Source organism: Lissotriton vulgaris, chromosome 2_1 (genome assembly GCF_964263255.1).
Source record: "Lissotriton vulgaris chromosome 2_1, aLisVul1.2, whole genome shotgun sequence".
In the NCBI taxonomy this organism is placed as follows: domain Eukaryota; kingdom Metazoa; phylum Chordata; class Amphibia; order Caudata; family Salamandridae; genus Lissotriton; species Lissotriton vulgaris.
Window position 1 is genome coordinate 99,998,712 of NC_141687.1, and position 21,823 is coordinate 100,020,534.

Sequence of the window (21,823 nt, forward strand, 5' to 3'; positions counted from 1 at the left end):
GATTTTAGCCCAACATTTTCTAAGTCACAAGTGTTGGACTTTGGCTATGTGGGCAGATTTACAGCCACCACCAAGGGCTTTGGCACCACCTGGGGAGTTAGGACTCACCCAGGTGGGGTCCAGGTGCGGGTTCAACATGGTTGGAGCCATTTCTGTCCCTGAGGCTCTTATCAAGAGGCCAGCAAACTAGCCCTCAAGGAGGCCAGCCACCTAGCCCTTGGAGTCACTCTGGTAGTCCTAGGACCAAGTGATGAAGTAGTGCAAAAGCACCAGGGAAAGCCTCTGCGGATATAAGGCAGGCCCTAGGCAGCAATACAGTCCTTTGATGTGCAGGAAAGCAGTTTTGTGGAGTACACAGCAGGCCACAGGAGATGGCAATCCTGTGAGAGTCCATACGCAGGTCCAGAAAGTGAACTGAGGGTCCCCTTTATATACGTGGTGGCTTATTTAATGTAGAGGTTTCTGGAGAATTCCCTTTGTACTTCATGAAGTTTTCTGCTTCTCGTGGTTCCAAGCTGTCTGGATGAACAATGCAAGTGTGACAAGTCCTTTGTGTGAAGGCAGATCACAGCATATTCAGTTTTAAGTGGAACTGTGTGAAGCTCTGCCTAATCCTTCTATTGTGTGGCTGCCTAGGAGGATTTAAACAAAGTCCAAATGCCAACTACACCCAGTCATATGGCCTAGGATATGCTGCAGGCACTGAATAGTTTAGGGCAGAAAAATGACACTTTCTAAAAGCGGCATTTTCAAACTTGTAACTTTACATTCAACTTTACCATTAAAGAAGATGTTTAATAAGAATTTTTCACAACCCAAACATGCAATTCTCATGCAATTAGGTCTTAAATGTAATAATGCAACCCAATGTTAACCTATGGGAGAGGTAGGCCTCACAGTAGTGAATGATGTATTTATGTGTTTATTGCCATCAGGACATGTACAACTTAAAAAAACATGTCAAACCTTTTAATTACAATGCACCCTGCACTATGGCCTACCTAGGGCCTACCTTATGAGTGTCTTATATGCAATAAAAGGGCAGATTAAGGCTTTGCAAAGGTGCTATATTGCCAAGTCAAATTGACAGATGGAATTGGTATTGAGGCAGCAAAGGCAGGCCTGGAAACTGTTTTAAGGGGCTACTTAAATAAGGGCACAATAAGTGCTGCAGGCACACTAGTAGAATTTAATTTCCAGGCCCTGGTTATACTGTGTACCACTCTACAAGGGATTTATGAGTAAATAAAATATGGCAGTTAGGTGTAAGCCAATGTTATCATGTTTAAGGGGCAAAACATAAGCACGGAGCACTTGTTAGCAGTGGTCATAGAGCCAAAACAATGAATTTCAGCATAAAATGGCGGGTAAAGGAAAATTATTTGGAGGAAGGCTGACAAGTATAGCAACAATGTTGAAAAAGGTATTAAAATAACCCCAAAATACTGTTGAAATCTTTGCAAATTGATCAACCTAAAGCACAAGTCAGAATGTTCTTTCAAATATGGGGATTGATTTATTAATGTAGCAAGATCACCTCAAATCCAGAGCATATGCACTTATCTCCCTCCATGTACTTCCCTTAAAGGGAAATAGCTTGTGTTGATATCGCCTGGGGGATGGGTTGCCTTGTCCACTGGCATCCTCCTTTTACTTTCTTTTCTGGTTCCTCCGGGCCCATGAAATTGCTCCATTTCTATATGCTACTACTAAATCTCTAATATGTACCTGCTGCTCAGAAATCCTCAATGTGGAGATTTCCTCATCGATATGAACCCTAAAATTCCTTTTCAATGTGGGACTCCTGCATATGTCAATATTGTGCTCATTCACCAATTGTACCTTCGGAGGACATTGTGTGATTTCCATGTTCCAATAACTTTCAACGTAAACAACTGGTGGCTTTCAACCAATCACAATATAATACGCATTAATATGCCCAATCTCAGTGTGGCACATATTTTGCAATTCTTTCACAACATGGTAGTAGATGACACAGTAGCCAATAACATCACGGTCGCTCCTACAGCTCTCCACTCGCTTCTCTGAAGCCCTGTGCTAGCTGCCTGCCTTGCCTGCCCGGATTCCTGCTGACTGCCCTCCTGCTACAGCGCTTGCAGCATCTTACTGCGCCTGGTATCGTTTATGCCCGCATTGCTTTTCCGACCTCATTTCATAAAGTTAAAGCGCCTATTAGCGTTTAGGCTCGCACTGCTACATTGTATCTAATTGTACAAAGCGGCGATTGTGCAACATTGTATCTATTTGTATTAAGCGGCGATTGTGCTTGTCGGGGGAACGTCTCTTTAATTACTTACTCAGAAGAATCTCTGTTTGAAGCTCCGGCTGTGCCCCACTTTCAATTTCATTTAGGCGGCCATTTCGAATTGTTTGGGGTTTCTCCCGTGTCTCCTCCCAGACCCCGCCTCCCAGCTGACCCTCCCACGCTCCGCCCCCTCCACACTTCATTTATGCCTGATGCTCCAACGGCAGCGTCCACGCGCTACGGCCACGCCGAAGGTGCGCCAAAGGTAAGCCCGTCTACGCCCGTCCGCGCCTGGACCGCGCCCAGCGCCAGACCCCCTGCCCCTAGCGCTGACCAGCCCTTCCGCATTACCTACGATGCCGCCACCCTCCTAGCCCTTAACCCCGGTCGCGCCCCCAACTGCGTCCAAGCCGCTCCTGGACACACCCATGGACCTTTCTCCTGCTACTCCTGCAAATTCATCGGCACCGACAACATCTCCGCTACGACCACAACACAGACCCCTGACCCCAACCACCTACAATGCATCCTTCTCAACACCCGATCAGTCCACAGACACGCCATTGACCTATGGAATCTACTAGACACCATCTCCCCGGACGTCGCCTTCCTTACAGAAACTTGGATGAACGCTTCCTACGCCCCAGACATCACCATTGCCATCCCTGAAGATTATAAGATCATTCGTAAGGACCGCACCGGCCACACAGGAGGAGGAATCGCTATCGTCCATAAGAAGTCAATCCGCATCTCAACCAGCTCTGACGCCAATCTCACCAACTCTGAACACCTTCACTTCCAGATCCACATCGACCCCAAGACCACACTCAGAGGCACCCTCCTCTACAGACCACCAGGACCCCGAGCAAAATTCAGTGAAGACATCACGGACTTCATCACTCCTCACGCGCTCCCCTCCAAAGACTACATCCTTCTGGGAGACCTCAATTTTCACCTTGAAAAGATCAACGACCGCAACACCACCACCCTCTCGGACAATCTCGCCAACCTCTGACTTAAACAACTGGTCACATCCCCCACCCACATCGCAGGTCACACACTCGACCCCATCTTCACCTCCAGCAATCATGTCTCCTTCAGCCACACTACGGAGCTCCTCTGGACTGACCACAGCTGCGTTCACTTCACCTACAACAAACCAAAACCCACCAACCACCTCCAACCAACTCTGCAAAGAAACTGGAACAAAATCACCACGGACCAGATCTCCGCATCGCTCCTTCTAAACACCCCAGCCCACTCTTCTAACGCAAACGAAGCCGCCGCCAACCTCACCCTATGGTTATCCAACACCGCCGACACCTTAGCACCACTGAAGAAACGTCAAAACAAACCTGCCAGCAAAAAGGCCTCATGGTTTAACGATGATCTTAAGAAGTCCAAGAAACTCTGCCGCTCCCTCGAAAAGGCCTGGAAAAAAGACCCAACCACTAGCACCAAGGACGCCTTCAAAAACGCCACCCGCACTCACCACCAGCTAATCCGAAAAGCCAAGAAAACAGCATTCAAGGATCGACTTGACAACAACGCCCACAACAGCAAGGAACTTTTCAACATCGTCAAGGAATTTTCCAATCCCTCGGCCAACTCCAACGACATCACCCCCTCTCAAGCCCTCTGCGACTCCCTAGCCTCATTCTTCCACAACAAGATTGCAGACATCCACAACAGCTTCGACAACCAACCCGGAAACCAACCCACCCTACCTTTTGCTGAACATTCTCCCCCCGTGAACACCCTTAACGACTGGAACCCAATCTCCACTGAGGACACAATCCGCCTGATGAATTCCATCCACTCAGGATCCCCCACAGACCCATTTCCTCACCACATCTTCAACAAAGCAGACTCCGTCATAGCACCGCACCTCCGAGACGTCATCAACAGCTCCCTCAACTCCGCCACCTTCCCGGAAGACTGGAAACACGCTGAACTCACCGCCCTTCTGAAGAAACCCACAGCGGACCCCACCGAACTCAAAAATTACCATCCCCTCTCGCTCCTTCCATTCCCGGCCAAAGTCATCGAGAAAGCTGTCAACAACCAACTCGCCGCCTTCCTCGAAGCCAACAAATCCCTCGACTCCTCACAATCTGGCTTCCGAGCAAAACACAGCACTGAGACCGCCCTCATCGCAGCAACAGACGACATTCGAACTCTACTGGACAATGGAGACACAGTCGCCCTCATCCTCCTCGACCTCTCTGCAGCATTTGACACAGTCTGCCACAGCACCCTTTTACAACGCCTCAATAACATCGGAATCCAAGGAAAAGCACTTGAATGGATCACCTCGTTCCTCACCGGAAGAACTCAGAAAGTCCGCCTCCCACCATTCAAGTCCGAGGCCACTGAAGTCATCTGTGGCGTACCACAAGGATCCTCACTCAGCCCCACCCTCTTCAACGTATACATGAACCCCCTCGCGACCATCGCCCGCCAACACAACCTCAACATCATCTCTTACGCGGATGACACTTAACTAATCCTTTCTCTCACCAATGACCCCAGCACCGCCAAAACTAACCTACACGAAGGAATGAAAGAAGTTGCCGAATGGATGAAACAAAGCCGTCTGAAACTGAACTCAGACAAAACAGAAGTCCTCATCTTAGGTACATCCCCCTCTGCATGGGACGACTCCTGGTGGCCGGAAGCCCTGGGAAAGGCACCCATCCCGACAGACAACGCACGGAACTTAGGCATCATACTGGACTCTTCACTCTCAATGAATAGACAAGTCAGCGCCGTATCCTCTTCCTGCTTCAACATTCTTCGCATGCTCAGAAAAACATTTCGCTGGATCCCCACCGAAACAAGGAAAACAGTCACCCATGCTCTGGTCACGAGCCGACTGGACTACGGAAACACCCTCTACGCAGGCATTACCGCTAAACTCCAGAAGAAACTCCAACGAATCCTAAACGCCTCAGCCAGGATCATATTAGACATCCCACGCAACGAACACATCTCCGGTCACCTTAAAGACCTCCACTGGCTACCCGTCAATAAGAGGATCACTTTCCGACTGCTAACCCACGCACACAAATCACTCTACGACATCGGACCAGAATGCCTCAACTCACGACTGTCCTTCTACACCCCCTCCCGCCAACTACGTTCTTCCAGCCAAGCCCTCGCCACTGTACCTCGCATCAACAAGACCACCATGGGCGGCAGATCCTTCTCATACCTGGCTGCTAAAACATGGAACTCACTCCCCGCTTACCTTCGCCTTACCCAGAACCACCTAGCATTCAGAAAGCAACTTAAAACGTGGATATTTGACAAGTAATCTTCCTCCCCTCTCTAAGCGCCTTGGGACCCTCTGGGTATGTAGTGCGCTATATAAATTCTCTGACTTGACTTGACTTGACAAAAACCAACCAATACCAGCGCACCACCTGTTTATGTAGGTTGCAGCTCCTCGCAGGGGCTCTCCCTCCTTTAAAATTTCATCTTGTAAGCAAAAATTTCATTAAGATGCGAAAGCAAGCACAGATAACAAATAACTCTTGCCTTTTTAATTGAATAAAGTCCAAATTATGACTCTCACTAGGGGATAAATGGGGACTAATGCTTAGCAATGTTACCAAACACAAGTGAAATCTTGACCAGTGGGAAGTGACCCTGACTAGTGCAGATTCTCCTTTATGCAACAGGATCATCCAACACCAGTCACTATAAGTGCACTCACAATGTCAGTTGCATTTTCTATCTTAGTTGTGCAGCTGATGATACCTCACGGACTAACACTGAAAACCTTAGCAGTAAAGGTAAACCACAATATACTTTATCTAACCTGACATCTTAGATTATGACAAGTATGATAACAAATTCAACTTCTCAAGAAGAAGTGCACATGCATTTACACACTCAATCAATATATAGAAAAAAGAACCATAGCGTTCTGTCCTGCTTCACAACTATCTTGGGGTTCAATCAGACACTACAATGCGAGATGCACAATGTCAACCCAAACACTGCAAGCCTGACAGCCACAAATTGCTACACAACCCCATGTCTCTATACTCACTCCTCAATCACTGCAACCACCTTCAAAGCTACTGAAATACCACTGATACTCCAAACAGGGCATTGAACATTAAGGATATTGACTGGACTGGGGCAAGTTCTAAATCTTTTCTAGAACGTCCTAACACCCTACACTTCAGTTACATACCCTTCATGCTCTCCTATCACCTGATGGTGTAGGTTTTCCAGTATCTAGATATTTTAGTGTGGTCACCATACCGGATTCTCCACTGGTCTTAGGGATCTTTGATTGTTGCCTGAAAGCATATCATAGAAGGTAACACCATATCAGAATAATTACGAAGTGTCTGGGCATGTTAACACTCCCACAATAATGCTAAAACAAATAAGTACACTAAATTGGTCACTATATGCCAACACAACCCTACAGCACAGAGTTACTAAATAGCTGCTAGCGCCTTACATCGATCAAATAACATCTGTCCCCAACATTTTTCCACAGCACAGGCAAATATGGACCAAGGGTTGCAAGATCCTCATAACCGTTAGAAAGTTTCTTGTGCCCAGAATTTATCAAACAGGCCGGATCCAACACCTCCCATGCTGGTCTTAGGCTGAGCAGATGAACACCACATGGGTTATACTTTCTTTTCCATTTTTGCAGATTGGGCAAGTATACGATAGCTCAGATAGAAAGTACGGTACCAGCTTGCAATAAATGACCTAAGGGGTAAAGAGCCAATCCTGAATTATACATTTATCTTCTATCCAAAGGGTGGTTATGCAGTCTAGGTATTCTTCAAACAGAGGGCTGGACTTCAACTGCACAAACTTGATAGTAAGGAAATCTCTGGTGTGCTACCCAGTGCTAATATAATTGTTTAATTAACTCTTTCGAGAGAATTACCTTGGGCAGTGGTTGCTTCCAATGGATAGACAAACCTAGGGGAAAACGTTTAGCACCATTTGATCTTGTAGAATCTGTCCAACCAGATTACCTCCTGAAATACCTCTGCATAAGTGACACGTTCAGGGGTGGTTCCTAACCTCTGCCAGAACAGAATTGGCCCAAGCTTGGCTTTATCAGCAATGCTTTTTCTACCCAGTTCCAAATCAAGCGGGTAGGAAGGGGAACTTGAGGGAAGGGACACACAATTCCCAAAAAATTGCAAATTATGGCATCATAACTAACTCTTTAGAATACAATATTCTAAACTCCTATGGATTAAAATTAGCTACACTTTTAAGACTGGGGTTGTATGTTCTTCTAACACACACACACCAATATGTGTGTGTTCGGTTTCTACACTTCTAACCCTATCTTATCACAGGTAGGTAATGCTCCTTCAACATTTGATGAGCTTATAGACATATTGGTTTATTATCGTTTATCTGACCATAAATCAGAAAAGACAAACGGATCAGTAGCCAGACTTTAAACAGGAGATGGTTGAATATTGCAGACTACTGAACCTTTGCAGTTAGGCAGTAAGAGAGTCTCTATCTAAAGAATCGACAGAAACAAGGCATACAACTGGTGGGTGCTTGTATTGTGGTAGGCACAGGCATTTTGTAAAAAGAGCCAAACGTAAATCCTAGACTCCGGTAAGTCAACTGGTGGCAGTGCTGCCATTGGATGGTCAAGGTAGATAACTAGAGTAATCAACACCGATAAGAGCTGGCTGGTCAAGGGAGAACGTAGAGTCACTCTCCAGATGGGATGTACATACTATGACGCCAGTTGTGGCCCATGATAATTCCTATGAAGATGATATTGTTTCGTGTAAAGGTTAGAAAAAAGTATTTTCTGGAAATTTTTCTTGAATTTTATATTTTAGAGCTTTGGGAAATTATATGGATGTTACATTTTCTTAGTCTTTACAAATGTCAGTCATTAAGAAAAAGAGTCCGGAGGCCACTAAGGCAGTGAATGGTTCCAATTTATCCTCAGATTTAGTGAGGTTTCATTTGCATAGGATTTCCATAGTTTGATCAGTATGCATAAAACATATTGTGCTGTTGTAATTTTGAAAGTAGTTTACTCCATCAATTAAATCTGCAATACAATGATTAGTGCTTGGAGCTTGGAGCTGCGCTCGCCAGTGTCAAGTAAAATTGTACTTTATTCACTTCTCTCCTTATTCTATTTAGCTAATAGTAAGATCAAATATGCATATATTTCCAATCTCACCCACTCCCTTTACCTATCAGTGGGAAGGAAAGCAAAATATATGTAATTTGCACTTTTTGCACATGGTGTTGTAAAATAAAATAAAATTAAACTTATCTGCTGCGGTGCAGTGACATTCTTATATATATATATATTCACTGAAAAAAGACATAGGTTTCACCCACGTTATAGTTAAAAATTAGCATTTAAAAAACCTTAGAAATTCACTGAAAAAACCATAAGTTTAACACGTTATAGTTAGCTGGACATTTCACTCAGACAAAACCATTGAAATTCCCCCGTTATAGTTAACTATAAATTGCGCGCCTGCAATGCACTGCTGATGACGTCACATATTACATCACTCATGACATGGTCAGTGACATCACTCATGACATCACTGAAGCAGTTTGCTGTGGTAGGGTGGGAGCCGCGTTGCTCCCGCCCTACCCCAGCAAAAATCAGTGTCCCAGGGGTGGGCACCCCGGGACACTGCAGGAGCCGGCCCTAGGGGGTGGCGGTCCCCAGGGCCATCAAGGGCTCCAGGAGGGGGGCCATGTGGCCCTCCTCCCAACATGTACCAAGCCCCGGGGGGTGGTGGTCCCCAGGGCAGGGAGGTCCATCACAGACCCCCCTATTTGCATATTAGTACCCCGGGAAGGTGGCGGTCCCCGGGGCATTTGGTGGGGCTTGAGCCCCCCACACAGGTTTATTTTATTAAAAATGTAGCCCCGGGGGTGGCAGTCCCTGGGCTTGGGGGGCCTTAGAGGCCCCCCATCATTACAGTCTTTGCCCCCGGGGGTGCCTGTCCCCGGGCTGTAGGGGGGCCGTGTGCCCCCCGCTAGCACAATAACTTTGCCCCGGGGGTGTCGGTCCCGGGGGCAGTGTGGAGGGGATTGGGCCCCCCCACACTTTTATTGAAATATGCCCCCGGGATTTGGTCCCCCCGTCAAGTCAAGTATATTAAGGGCAAAAATATTGCAACGGTAGGTTTATATAGGTAAGGAAAGTTTTACCATGTATACCGTCACATGTATATACCATGGTGTGATGGCAGAGTTTTTGGCTTTATTTAGCAGTGATATAGATCATTAGTCTTGCTCGCATCTAGTATAGGTATTCTTAGCCTGTGTTGGCCCTTTTAAGCCCTTTTTTCCAGATCTAGAAGAGGATAGCTGCTTAATATGCCTTTATTCTTGACTTTCACCTGTCTATTGCCTATTGGCTTTGACATATTAGACACATTGGTATGGTTTATGTAGGTATTCTGACAGAGCTAAGGAGCATTTCACCCCTTTCAGGCCTACAGGCCTAGAGCTAGAGGGACTCCATCTTGATGAAGCTGAGAGGCTTTTCAGGGCAAAGGCAAAGTTTATAGTTAAGGCTGTTTTTCACTTGGAGAGAACCGGTCTGGGCCAGCCCTTATCGGTAGGCTGTATTATTCTCTGTGTAGAAGACACAACAAAAGGCCGGCCGGCTGGGTGTGTGTCCTTGATGCGAGGTGATGCAGAGACCTGGTGGGCGGCAGGCTGATGGCTGGAACTTTCCATGAGGAAACAGCATTCTATATTTGTGAAGTGCAGAGGCGGAGTCAGCCAGTCGAGGAGAGAGTCAAGCAGAGGGTCAGTCCAGCAGAGAGTCGAGCAGTGGAGTGGAGTTGGCAGAGAGAGAGAGAGGGTTCAAGCTGGAGAAGAGCTGAGTTGAATAGTGAGCTGGAACTGAAGGAAGCAGTCAGAAGCAGTTGCTTATCAGGAGGAGGTGTGAATAGCTGGAGTCTGAAGTAATGCCTTTTAGAAGAGATAGAGGAGAGATCGTGGACTAACCTATGGGAGCAGATGGAGTTAATTGGACATTGGCGCAGAGACAGAGTGAATAAGCTAGTGGAATGAACGGTGATCAGAGCGGCAGGAACCATTAAGATTGAAGACGGAAGGTGGAGATAGTTCGTGTGGGGGAGAGGAGTCCAGAGACAGAGTGATCAGCGCAGAGGTGTACCCAAGAGTGCAGGAGAGAGAGAGAGTCTGAGATGAGCCAAGGCACAGACGAGAGAGGAACCCAGATGACAGCTAGAACAAGACTTCACACTAATCAGGTGATATTGTTTTCATCACATTAGCTACACTTACACTTTATGTCTAATCTTTTCCCTTTCAGCGGAGTGTTCCTGTTATGTGTAATCCTTCTCTTTCAAGCGGTGTGTTCTACCTATAGTCTTTGTCAGATCTGTGTAAATGTTTATATTGTTGTAATAAAATAACCCCCAGTTTATAACAAACTGGTGTGTATTTCCTATTCTTGTTCACTGAAGGTAAATATATCTCCTAGGTAGTTGCTACGTGAATGGATGAGTAATCCCAATCAGGTAAGTGGTGATCACATAAAGAGGGAGTGAGTGGACCTTTGATGCCAAGAGCAGGGAGTACACTATATAATCTGGAACTATATTCAAAGTTATTATTGTAGTTTCATCCCGAGTAGACAACTGAGATATTATCCCAATAATTGTTCATAGGAATGTGGTCGTCGTTGATATGCGGCGTTAGTGACAGCACTGGGTGGGAGACCAGTGTTAATACCCACTGGATTGTGGCTTGAGTAAGTGAGAGCGTTAGGAGCTCGAACTAACGTGTAGTTTCGCAGGATTGCGAACAGTTTGGAAAAGGGAGCATTGGGTTCTGCAGGCCCATGTGTAGACACACCGGATTGTGTGTCAGATCTGCCCTAGGGTAGAACGGTCTGGGTCGGGGTGGCCGCGAGACCAACTGATGTAAATAAGTGTGGTGTAGGGTATGGATATCCCTAGTAATCAGTGAGTATTCTTAGTATCCCTATAGATTTAGTGGTGTTCTTAATAATATGAGCTTGTATATTGCGAGTTCCCCATCCTCATGTAGGTACCAGGTGCCTGGATAGAGGGGTCCTGGGGAGGGAAGGTGAGTACGTTCTGGCTGGGTTGGAGGGGCCCCTGGGGGCTGATCCCACCTACTCAGAAAATCCAGACATTACATCTGGCGTAGTCGTCATCTTACGAAGCCTGTGTGCCTGGCCATGTGCTTAGATTGTTTCCCATGTGTTGTGTGGGAGTGCCCTGAGCGCCAGACATTACATCTGGCGTAGTCGTCATCTTACGAAGCCTGTGTGCCTGGCCATGTGCTTAGATTGTTTCCCATGTGTTGTGTGGGAGTGCCCTGAGCGCCAGACATTACATCTGGCGTAGTCGGCTGCTTACGAAACCTGTGTGTCTGGCCATGTGCTTAGAGAGTTTCCCATGTGTTCGGAGGGAGTGCCCTGAACGCTGGTTCCATCTGGCGTAATGTTGCAGTTTATGTAGCCTGTTAGACCTATGGGCTTGAACAGTTGCAGCGTGAGGAGATTGCTTTACATCATGGCATTTGGTTTATTCAGGGTGGAAGGAATGGTTTTCATCTTGGTGTTTAAACTGTCAGAGTTGAAGGATGGCATTACATGAGGAAGCCAGTTACATCTTTGTGATGGTCCAATTGTATAAATGTGTGTAAAAAATGCTTTTAAATTGCCCATTAAATTGCTTGCTGCATCTGCTTATGCTGTGCAATGTGAAATGTGTTCATTGTATTATGATCTGTGAAGTTCTTTGAATATAGCTCCTTGTAAATATGACTTGTGAATAGCGCCATAATAATGTGGCTTGTGTGGTGCAGGTTCTCATGTTGATCTATTGTGTTCCTTGTGCATTGCGCCTTGGATACATTGTTTGTGAAAGGCTTGTCTTGTAAATATGGCTTGTGAATAGCGCCATGTGGTCATGGCTTGGACAGGGCATGTTATCATTACGTTTGGCAGGAGGGAGCTGGATCTCTCTCGGGTGCTTGGGGATAACGTTTTTGAAAATATGTGTACGTGTCATCTGTAAACGTGAAGAAATGTGCTAATGATTTTCCCATGTATAAATGGACGTTGGGAAATGATTCTGCTTGAGCTGCCAAAGGGTTAATATCTTGAGTTGAGATGGCAGTCTTTATTTTTTACATGCTGTCAACATGCATGGTTATCTGACCTGACTATAAAAGTCAGTGGATTATTTGATGGTTTGATTTTGACTTTTTTTGATTCCTTGGTCTGCCTATGTGCTTTGTCATTTTCTTGACGGGAAGGTAACATCTTGTGTTTTGAGAAGGGTTTTGTTCATTTCACATTCCTTTTGAAATGCGTCTACGAATTTTTGTGTGGGTTTGCCTTGGAACTGATGTGGTTATAAATCAAACAGTCTGATTACGGGGAAAGCTGTGTTCTTTTAAAATGAGTGAAATGTTAAAAAGATGGCCCGTTAGAGTGCACGCTACGGAGCTGTTTTCATTAATTATTTCTGTGAGGGGTTTCCATCTAGACAGGAATGTGCTGGTTTGAGAATAATAAATCTTGCCCGACTGTGCATGGTGACATGTGCTTTTAATTAGTGAAAGGCAACCATGTGCCTTTGAAAGAAAAAATGTTAAAATGTAACATTATTATTTTCCCAAATGTAAATTAAAATGTATGCTTTTATAAATGTGTCAGCAAAACATTAAATTAAATCCAATGTTGAAATGTATCTGCATTTTATGTTGTTTTGCAAATTATTTCTCTTTTACAATGGACCATGTTAATTCGTTTTTTCTCAAATGCAGAATGTATAATCTTGTGTGCCAAAGGTAGTTGCCCCTTTCTAAATAAGTGCCCATATTTTAAGTGTCTTGCCTTTAGCTGAATTAGTTGGACTAAAGTCTTTTTAAAAACTGGAGCTTTTTTAATTGGCAGTACACTGTAACAGAATTGTTTTTATTTAAATTCTAGCTTCCGTTAGTTAGAAAATAAGGCATGAGAAATTTGTTTTTCGACCTTGGCAGACCAGCTGGTTTGTTCAGACGAGTTTTTTTTTCCCTTCATTCTGCAAGTTTCGATCACGTCCCAGTTCGTTATGATTGGCTACAATCCAATTTTCTTCCGCGGATGGCTTGTTTATGTAAGGGAGGGGCTGGTTTAGAGAGGCTCATCATATTGCAGTGTTTAAAGTAGCTTCCCACTGTAGCATGGCTCCTGCTCTAAAGGGAGGGGCTGGTTTAGTAAAGATTAGGGTATGTTAGGCCCCGCGCAATATTATTGAAAGTTAAATTTTGAATGTTTTTTAATTAATTAGGATATTTTCTTTTCAATAATGAAAGGCACCCGGGGTGCTTTTTAAATGGAAAATTTTATTTTGCAAGAATAATGATACTTGTTCTCTTGTTCCTAGGTTGCTGGGTTGTGGTGTTGGTGCGTGCGTCGGCCCACCCCCCTCCCACTCCCTTTATTATTTTGGTTTTTTACTTTCATGTTTTTATTTTAGTTTATTATTTTTGGATGATGGAACCAGACCAGACCAGACCGGAAGGGTGATGGATGGCCGCATTGGAGGAAGTGTCCGGATACCAAGGATGCAGGGTGGTGGCCTACACTGAAGACTTTTGGACTAAGTTATTTAATTCCTTGGCCTGCAATTTTTTCTTGACATCACTACGAGCAGGCCCCACTTTTAAAAAAACAAAAAACTAAAACATGTTTTATTTGTAACAGTATTATAAAAGGATTTGATGAATAATCCCTTGGACAAGCAGGCCCCACTTAAAAAACAAAAAGCCCACGAACATGTTTTATTTGTTACAGAATTTTAAATGGATTTGATGAATAATCCCTTGGACAAGCAGGCCCCACTTTTAAAGCAAAAAAAATATGTCACCTATTACAGTTTTTCTGTTTTCTTCAAAACAGTTTTTGCGTGATTTTAATGAAGGACTTTTTTTTTTGAATGGTGGTGACATTTTCACCTTGATTGATCAAAGGGTGGTTACCTTAAAATTTGGATTGTTCTGGGTGGTGTGTCTTTTAGTATGATTATGTATTAATGTTTGCCCAGACCTTGCAACTGTATTTCTCAGATTTCACTTTAAATTGACATATGTCAGTAAGTAGGCCTCATTTAGGCCTATTGTTATTTTCATCCCACAAACAAGCCCCTACACCAATAGTTTCATGAGTCATCATTAGCTTGAGTTGCCTATAGTACGTAGGGCTCATTTAGGCCCTTTCTTGTTTTCTCATTAGGAGTTGAAACACATTTAGTTCTTAAGTTGACAATAGTAGGTAGGCCTCATTTAGCCTTAAGTTGTCCGAAGTAGGCCCCATTTAGGCCCCTTGCTGTTTTCATTCCACACATAAGTCCCTACATCACTAGATTTCACCAGTTATCATTAGAAGTTGAGGCACATTTAGTTTGAGGATGCTTTGGTTAGTTTCTGTTCTTATCAGATCCAATCTCAGATATGTTTCAGCATTCAAGTCAAGGGTGCTTTGATTTGTTTTTAGGTTTCTATTCCCTACAATTGAGTTTCAGGTGGAATTTCCTTGGGTTGTCATTGTTTTTAGGGAGTTTTTTTTTAGGTTTTGATTTGTTGATAGATTAAGTTGTTGTTTGTTTATCTAGATGTTATTGTTTATAAGATGTTCGCAAGATAAGGATCTAAGGGTGGATGGCAGAGATATTTAGCAGTGATATAGATCTTAATCTTGCTCACATCTAGGATAGGTATTTTTAGCCTATGTTGGATAGATTATGTTGATGTTTGTTTAGATGGTTGTTGTTGTTTACTGATGCTCGCAAGATAAGGATCTAGGGGTGCAATGTGATGGCAGAGTTTTTGGCTTTATTTAGCAGTGATATAGATCATTAGTCTTGCTCGCATCTAGTATAGGTATTCTTAGCCTGTGTTGGCCCTTTTAAGCCCTTTTTTCCAGATCTAGAAGAGGATAGCTGCTTAATATGCCTTTATTCTTGACTTTCACCTGTCTATTGCCTATTGGCTTTGACATATTAGACACATTGGTATGGTTTATGTAGGTATTCTGACAGAGCTAAGGAGCATTTCACCCCTTTCAGGCCTACAGGCCTAGAGCTAGAGGGACTCCATCTTGATGAAGCTGAGAGGCTTTTCAGGGCAAAGGCAAAGTTTATAGTTAAGGCTGTTTTTCACTTGGAGAGAACCGGTCTGGGCCAGCCCTTATCGGTAGGCTGTATTATTCTCTGTGTAGAAGACACAACAAAAGGCCGGCCGGCTGGGTGTGTGTCCTTGATGCGAGGTGATGCAGAGACCTGGTGGGCGGCAGGCTGATGGCTGGAACTTTCCATGAGGAAACAGCATTCTATATTTGTGAAGTGCAGAGGCGGAGTCAGCCAGTCGAGGAGAGAGTCAAGCAGAGGGTCAGTCCAGCAGAGAGTCGAGCAGTGGAGTGGAGTTGGCAGAGAGAGAGAGAGGGTTCAAGCTGGAGAAAAGCTGAGTTGAATAGTGAGCTGGAACTGAAGGAAGCAGTCAGAAGCAGTTGCTTATCAGGAGGAGGTGTGAATAGCTGGAGTCTGAAGTAATGCCTTTTAGAAGAGATAGAGGAGAGATCGTGGACTAACCTATGGGAGCAGATGGAGTTAATTGGACATTGGCGCAGAGACAGAGTGAATAAGCTAGTGGAATGAACGGTGATCAGAGCGGCAGGAACCATTAAGATTGAAGACGGAAGGTGGAGATAGTTTGTGTGGGGGAGAGGAGTCCAGAGACAGAGTGATCAGCGCAGAGGTGTACCCAAGAGTGCAGGAGAGAGAGAGAGTCTGAGATGAGCCAAGGCACAGACGAGAGAGGAACCCAGATGACAGCTAGAACAAGACTTCACACTAATCAGGTGATATTGTTTTCATCACATTAGCTACACTTACACTTTATGTCTAATCTTTTCCCTTTCAGCGGAGTGTTCCTGTTATGTGTAATCCTTCTCTTTCAAGCGGTGTGTTCTACCTATAGTCTTTGTCAGATCTGTGTAAATGTTTATATTGTTGTAATAAAATAACCCCCAGTTTATAACAAACTGGTGTGTATTTCCTATTCTTGTTCACTGAAGGTAAATATATCTCCTAGGTAGTTGCTACGTGAATGGATGAGTAATCCCAATCAGGTAAGTGGTGATCACATAAAGAGGGAGTGAGTGGACCTTTGATGCCAAGAGCAGGGAGTACACTATATAATCTGGAACTATATTCAAAGTTATTATTGTAGTTTCATCCCGAGTAGACAACTGAGATATTATCCCAATAATTGTTCATAGGAATGTGGTCGTCGTTGATATGCGGCGTTAGTGACAGCACTGGGTGGGAGACCAGTGTTAATACCCACTGGATTGTGGCTTGAGTAAGTGAGAGCGTTAGGAGGTCGAACTAACGTGTAGTTTCGCAGGATTGCGAACAGTTTGGAAAAGGGAGCATTGGGTTCTGCAGGCCCATGTGTAGCGCCACCGGATTGTGTGTCAGATCTGCCCTAGGGTAGAACGGTCTGGGTCGGGGTGGCCGCGAGACCAACTGATGTAAATAAGTGTGGTGTAGGGTATGGATATCCCTAGTAATCAGTGAGTATTCTTAGTATCCCTATAGATTTAGTGGTGTTTTTAATAATATGAGCTTGTATATTGCGAGTTCCCCATCCTCAGGTAGGTACCAGGTGCCTGGATAGAGGGGTCCTGGGGAGGGAAGGTGAGTACGTTCTGGCTGGGTTGGAGGGGCCCCTGGGGGCTGATCCCACCTACTCAGAAAATCCAGCCATTACACATGGCAATATTCATTTCTTCAAGGTATGTAGATATGTTAAGAATATTAAATCTTTATTTACCCATTTGGACTTACCTTCTCAATATTTTAGTCCTTGATATTTTTGACATGATATTCTGTCCACACAATATTTTTGTATCCAATATTCTGTCACTGAACCCAAAAATGAAAATTCCACCTGGTCAGCCATTGTTCTGTGTGGGCAAAATTGGGGCCCCAAAAATATCATTTCAAACATATGCTAATGTTGCAGCAAAAGTTCTTTACAGGATAAAAGGAGAGCTGACTACATAGTCAAAGGTGCATTTCAACTCCCTTCATCTTCTCCCTATATATAGAAGGAGCCAAGGAAGCACTACAGGCAGTAGGCGCGGACACCCCTAGAGTTGGGATGTGGCAAGTTCCCATACTTCTCTATGCCAATGATGTGGCCATTATGGTCCTTACCTCAAAAAGGCTGCAGAATAGCTTTTCTGACTTCATGAAAGAGATTTAAAAAGCAACATAGCAAAAATATTCACCATGAGTTGTGGCCAAAAAAGGGGCAGGCTAAATACATTCCATATTAAGGGGTGTAAGGTGTAAACCACCAAAACCTCTAATTACTTAGGAATTCAGCTATCATCAAGCTTAGACTGGAAACAATACAGGGAGTCATGTGTCTCCAACATGACCAGAAATATTGATGCCCTATTTAGGATTTCTAACAAGTGAGGCTCAAAACCAAAGAGCTTCTAATTCTACATAATGCAAAAACCATCTCAGCAGCTACTTACGGGGCGGGAATTTTGAGTGTAAGAGATAATGAAAGAATTCAGAATCAAGCAAACACGTTTATTAGAACACTCATTGCTGTACCTCACTCAACACCAGGCTCCATCATCTATTAGGAGTTGGGAGCCGACTTTCTAATAGATTTACTGGAATTATATCCCCTCTTAATATGGTGATCCGGTTGGTCTAATGAAGAACCACATTTCACCAAACTAGTCATCAAGAATGCTATTGGTCTCGATCACCCCACTAAACTTCCCTGGCTACGACACATCAAATTTAAGCTGAGGGGCCACGGTCAAATACAATGGGGCCCCTGGGTATACCAAAAGGTCATCACGAGTTACTCCCAAGAAATACCTAAGGGAGTATAAACTAATATCATAAAGTGTCAGTGAGAAGATATGTATGTATGTATGTATGTATGTATGCAATACTTGTATAGCGCAAACTGTCACCCCAAAGGGATACAGGCGCTGCAACTTAGCATGTGACGACAGCAGGCCGTGAGACAGATTATCGGTGGAGGCACTGCTCTCAGTTCTTGGGGAAAAGACAGGTTTTCAGGCTCTTTCTAAAACATACCAGGGGGGTTACCTGTCTAATACTCAGGGGAAGATCATTCCAGAGGCGTGAAGCTGCTACGCCAAAACCCCGACCTCCCGTCCTAGATTTCTTGAATTTGGCAGTAGTTACTAGAAAGGCGCTTGAACAGCAGAGATGTCTTACCAGCTTGTACCATGTAAATTTCTCCTGCATAGGGTTTGGACCAGTTCCACTTCCCACTCTGAACACATTACACACAGAGATTTGAAGCAGCTTCTCTCCTTGATGGGAAGCCAATGGAGGTCTCTCAAAGCCAGAGTAGTGGAAGTTCTGCGTTGCCTGTTTAGTGCCAGCTTTGCCACTATGGACAGGACCCTCTGCAACCCCTGAAGGATGTATTGGGGGTTCCCAGATACAGGGAGTTACAGTAGTCCAGTCTACATAGGATTATGCTCCTCACTACCAAGGGTCTTGTCTCCTCAGACAACAGTGGAAGTATCTGTCACAATGCCTTCAATAGAGCAAAGCAGACACTGTCCATTTTATTGGCCTGTGACACCATTTGAAGATTGTCATCGATCAGGATACCCAGATTGCGCACGGTCTTAACTGAAGCCAGAGTATCATCTCCAGGAGCGAGTTTAAACTCTAGTGGCAAATGCTGTACCCTTTTGGCAGTAGAGTAGTACACCACCTCTGTCTTCACTCTGTCAAACTGCAAAGTATTTTTTGAGCCAGCCGGCAGTCTGGCGCATGCATTCCTGAAAGGTATCCATGGGCACTGCCTGCTTCCCCTCTAAAGAAAATACAAGTTGGGTGTCTTCAGCATAGTTTACCAGGTCAATTCCGAATGATTTTATAATGGGGATCAGCGGGTGTAGATATGTTTAAAGAGAATGGGGCTTATTGCCGAGCCCTGTGGCACCCCATGTCATACCAAGGACTTAGAGGAGGCAAACGGGGTCATAGTTACCATCTGATGTCTCTCCGACAGGTACGATTGCAGCCACTTCAGGGCTTGGCCTTTCACCCCTATTCGCTCCAGCCTACCCAGCAACACTTCATGGCTCACTCTGTTGAATGTGACCGACATGTCTAGTAACACTAGAACAGATGAATTACCATTGTCGGCACGCATTCGCAGATTATCCAACATGGTGGCCAAGGTTGTTTCCGTCCCATGTCCTGGCCGAAATCCGAACAGATCCCTGTCCAGCAAATTATTCTCTTCAAGGCATCTGATAATGACTTGCTAACCACCTTTTCCAGTATTTTTATAGGATATGGCAGAAGGGATATGGGCCTAAAATGTGCCGGATTTGTGGGATCCAAAGAAGATTTCTTAAGCAGGGGGGTTACCACTAACTGCTTCCAGGCCTCTGGTACCACCCCATCTTCTAAGAATTGACAATAGATCTGTTGCATTCAGGGAACTAGTTCTTACCCGTATTCCTTTCAAATCTTATGGGGGAGGGGGTCTAAAGGGGACCCAGATGAGACACTTTGAGCACAACTGTAACACAGCTCCTTGGTAAGGGGTGGGAAGTATTCCAAAGATGTTTCTGCCCAAGGTTCCTCAGTCGTCATCTGGGGTTATTCCTCCCGGCCACTGATGATGCCCGGGATCGAAGCCTCCAACAATTTTGGCGATCTTATCTTCAAAGTGGGTGGCAATCTCGTCGCATAATTTCTGCGATGCGACCATTTTATTACCCAGGCAAGCAGGGCCGAAGAGGTCCCTTCTGATGTTGAAGAGGGCTTTTGTGCTGTTTGGCGCATGTAGGATAGTTTTGGCAAAAAAAAAGTGCTTTGGTCTTGGCAATAGACTCTTTGAATTGAGTCTGTGTTGCGTTCAGCACTTTCCTGTCTCCTTCTGAGTAACACCTTCGCCACCTCCTCTCAGCCAGTCTACATGTGATTCAGAGAAGTTTCAGCTCCTCAGTGTACCAGGGGGCTGATGGCTTCCTTTTAATCTTCATCTGTTTTATAGGGGCACATATGTTCAGCGTATAGATAATATGTGTACAATAGGATTGGTAGTTCTTATCCACCGAGTCATCAGAAACAAAAAAAAGTTTGTTTCGAGAATATTGGGCCTTGCCTACTTTTTAATAATCTCGCCCAGTCTCTTCCCTTGAAGTAAGTCTCTGAGCAGCTGCTGTTATTCGCTACCTTAGGCAAAGCAGTTCTAAAATAGATAAGTGAGTGATCAGTCGAGCTTTGAGGCAGTATGCTGATCACCTCCGTCTCGGCCTGATTTGCAAATATTAAGTCCAGCACATGTCCTCCTAGATAGGTGGGGTGACATACTAACTGATGTAGACTGAGGTTTTCACAAGTTTGCCTCAGATCTTTCAGGTGATTTCCTAGAGTTCAGTTATCCCACAGGTTAAAATCTCCTAGGAGCATCATACTAGAGTGTGTAAGGGTCAGGGCGGCGATGGTGTCAGCCAGTTCTTGATACTGAGTATCTAGACCTGGAGGTCCATAACACACCATTCCAGTTAAAAGCCTTCCCCTTGTCTCTTGTATTGAGAAGCCTAATATCTCAATCCCATCAACCTCTTCAACCTGTAGTTGAGCAACATTCCACCTTTCTTTAAATATTACCCCAACTCCCCCTCCTCTTTCAGAGGCCCTAGGTTTGTGAAAGATCTTCTAACCATCTGGACAGGCTAGGCCTATCTCTACCAGGGAGTCATTGCTAGTCCATGTCTCTTGATAAATAGTACATCCAGATCCATGTCTTCTAGCATGTTAGACACCTCCTGGTAGTATTTAATCAGGGACATGCAATTTAATGCAACACAGCCCTGTGATTGTGCTACTTGATATTATCCCTCTGCAGGCCTCTCACCGATGCTGAGCAGATCTTCCTTGGAGTAGTTATGCCTACCGTAGCTGGCACGGGCATCGTGGCTGGCGTGAGCGCGGTCGAGGCGCGGCCTTCGGCATGCCACAGGTGCATCCGTGGCGTGCGCGCTCTGCCGCATGCATTGCCCCTCCTAAAATAGGCCAGCAGATGCAGTCGTCCAAACGCTAGAGCACCACCCAAAATGGCGCTGCACAAAACACCACTAAGAAGTATAGAGTTCCCTGCCTCCCGCTAAGTATGCATGTGTGTTCTTATATAGCGCTCGAATTACCCTAGGGCATCTCGGCGCTTGCATTGGGAACCCGTCCTGGCTTTTCCATGTGAGATAACCCGTACTGGGCCTCCCCAAGGTGAAAGCCAGGCATACCGCTGCGGGGGGGCCGTTGTGGAGATTATTGCCTAGATGCATCAACCTTTTTAGGAAGTGCAAACGGTGCGATTCGCAAAAATCGGCCTTTTGCACTTCCTAAATTGGTTACTGGGATGCATGAAGCATTTTTTGAAAATCGCTATTTTTTGCGAGTTCCAAAAATGCGA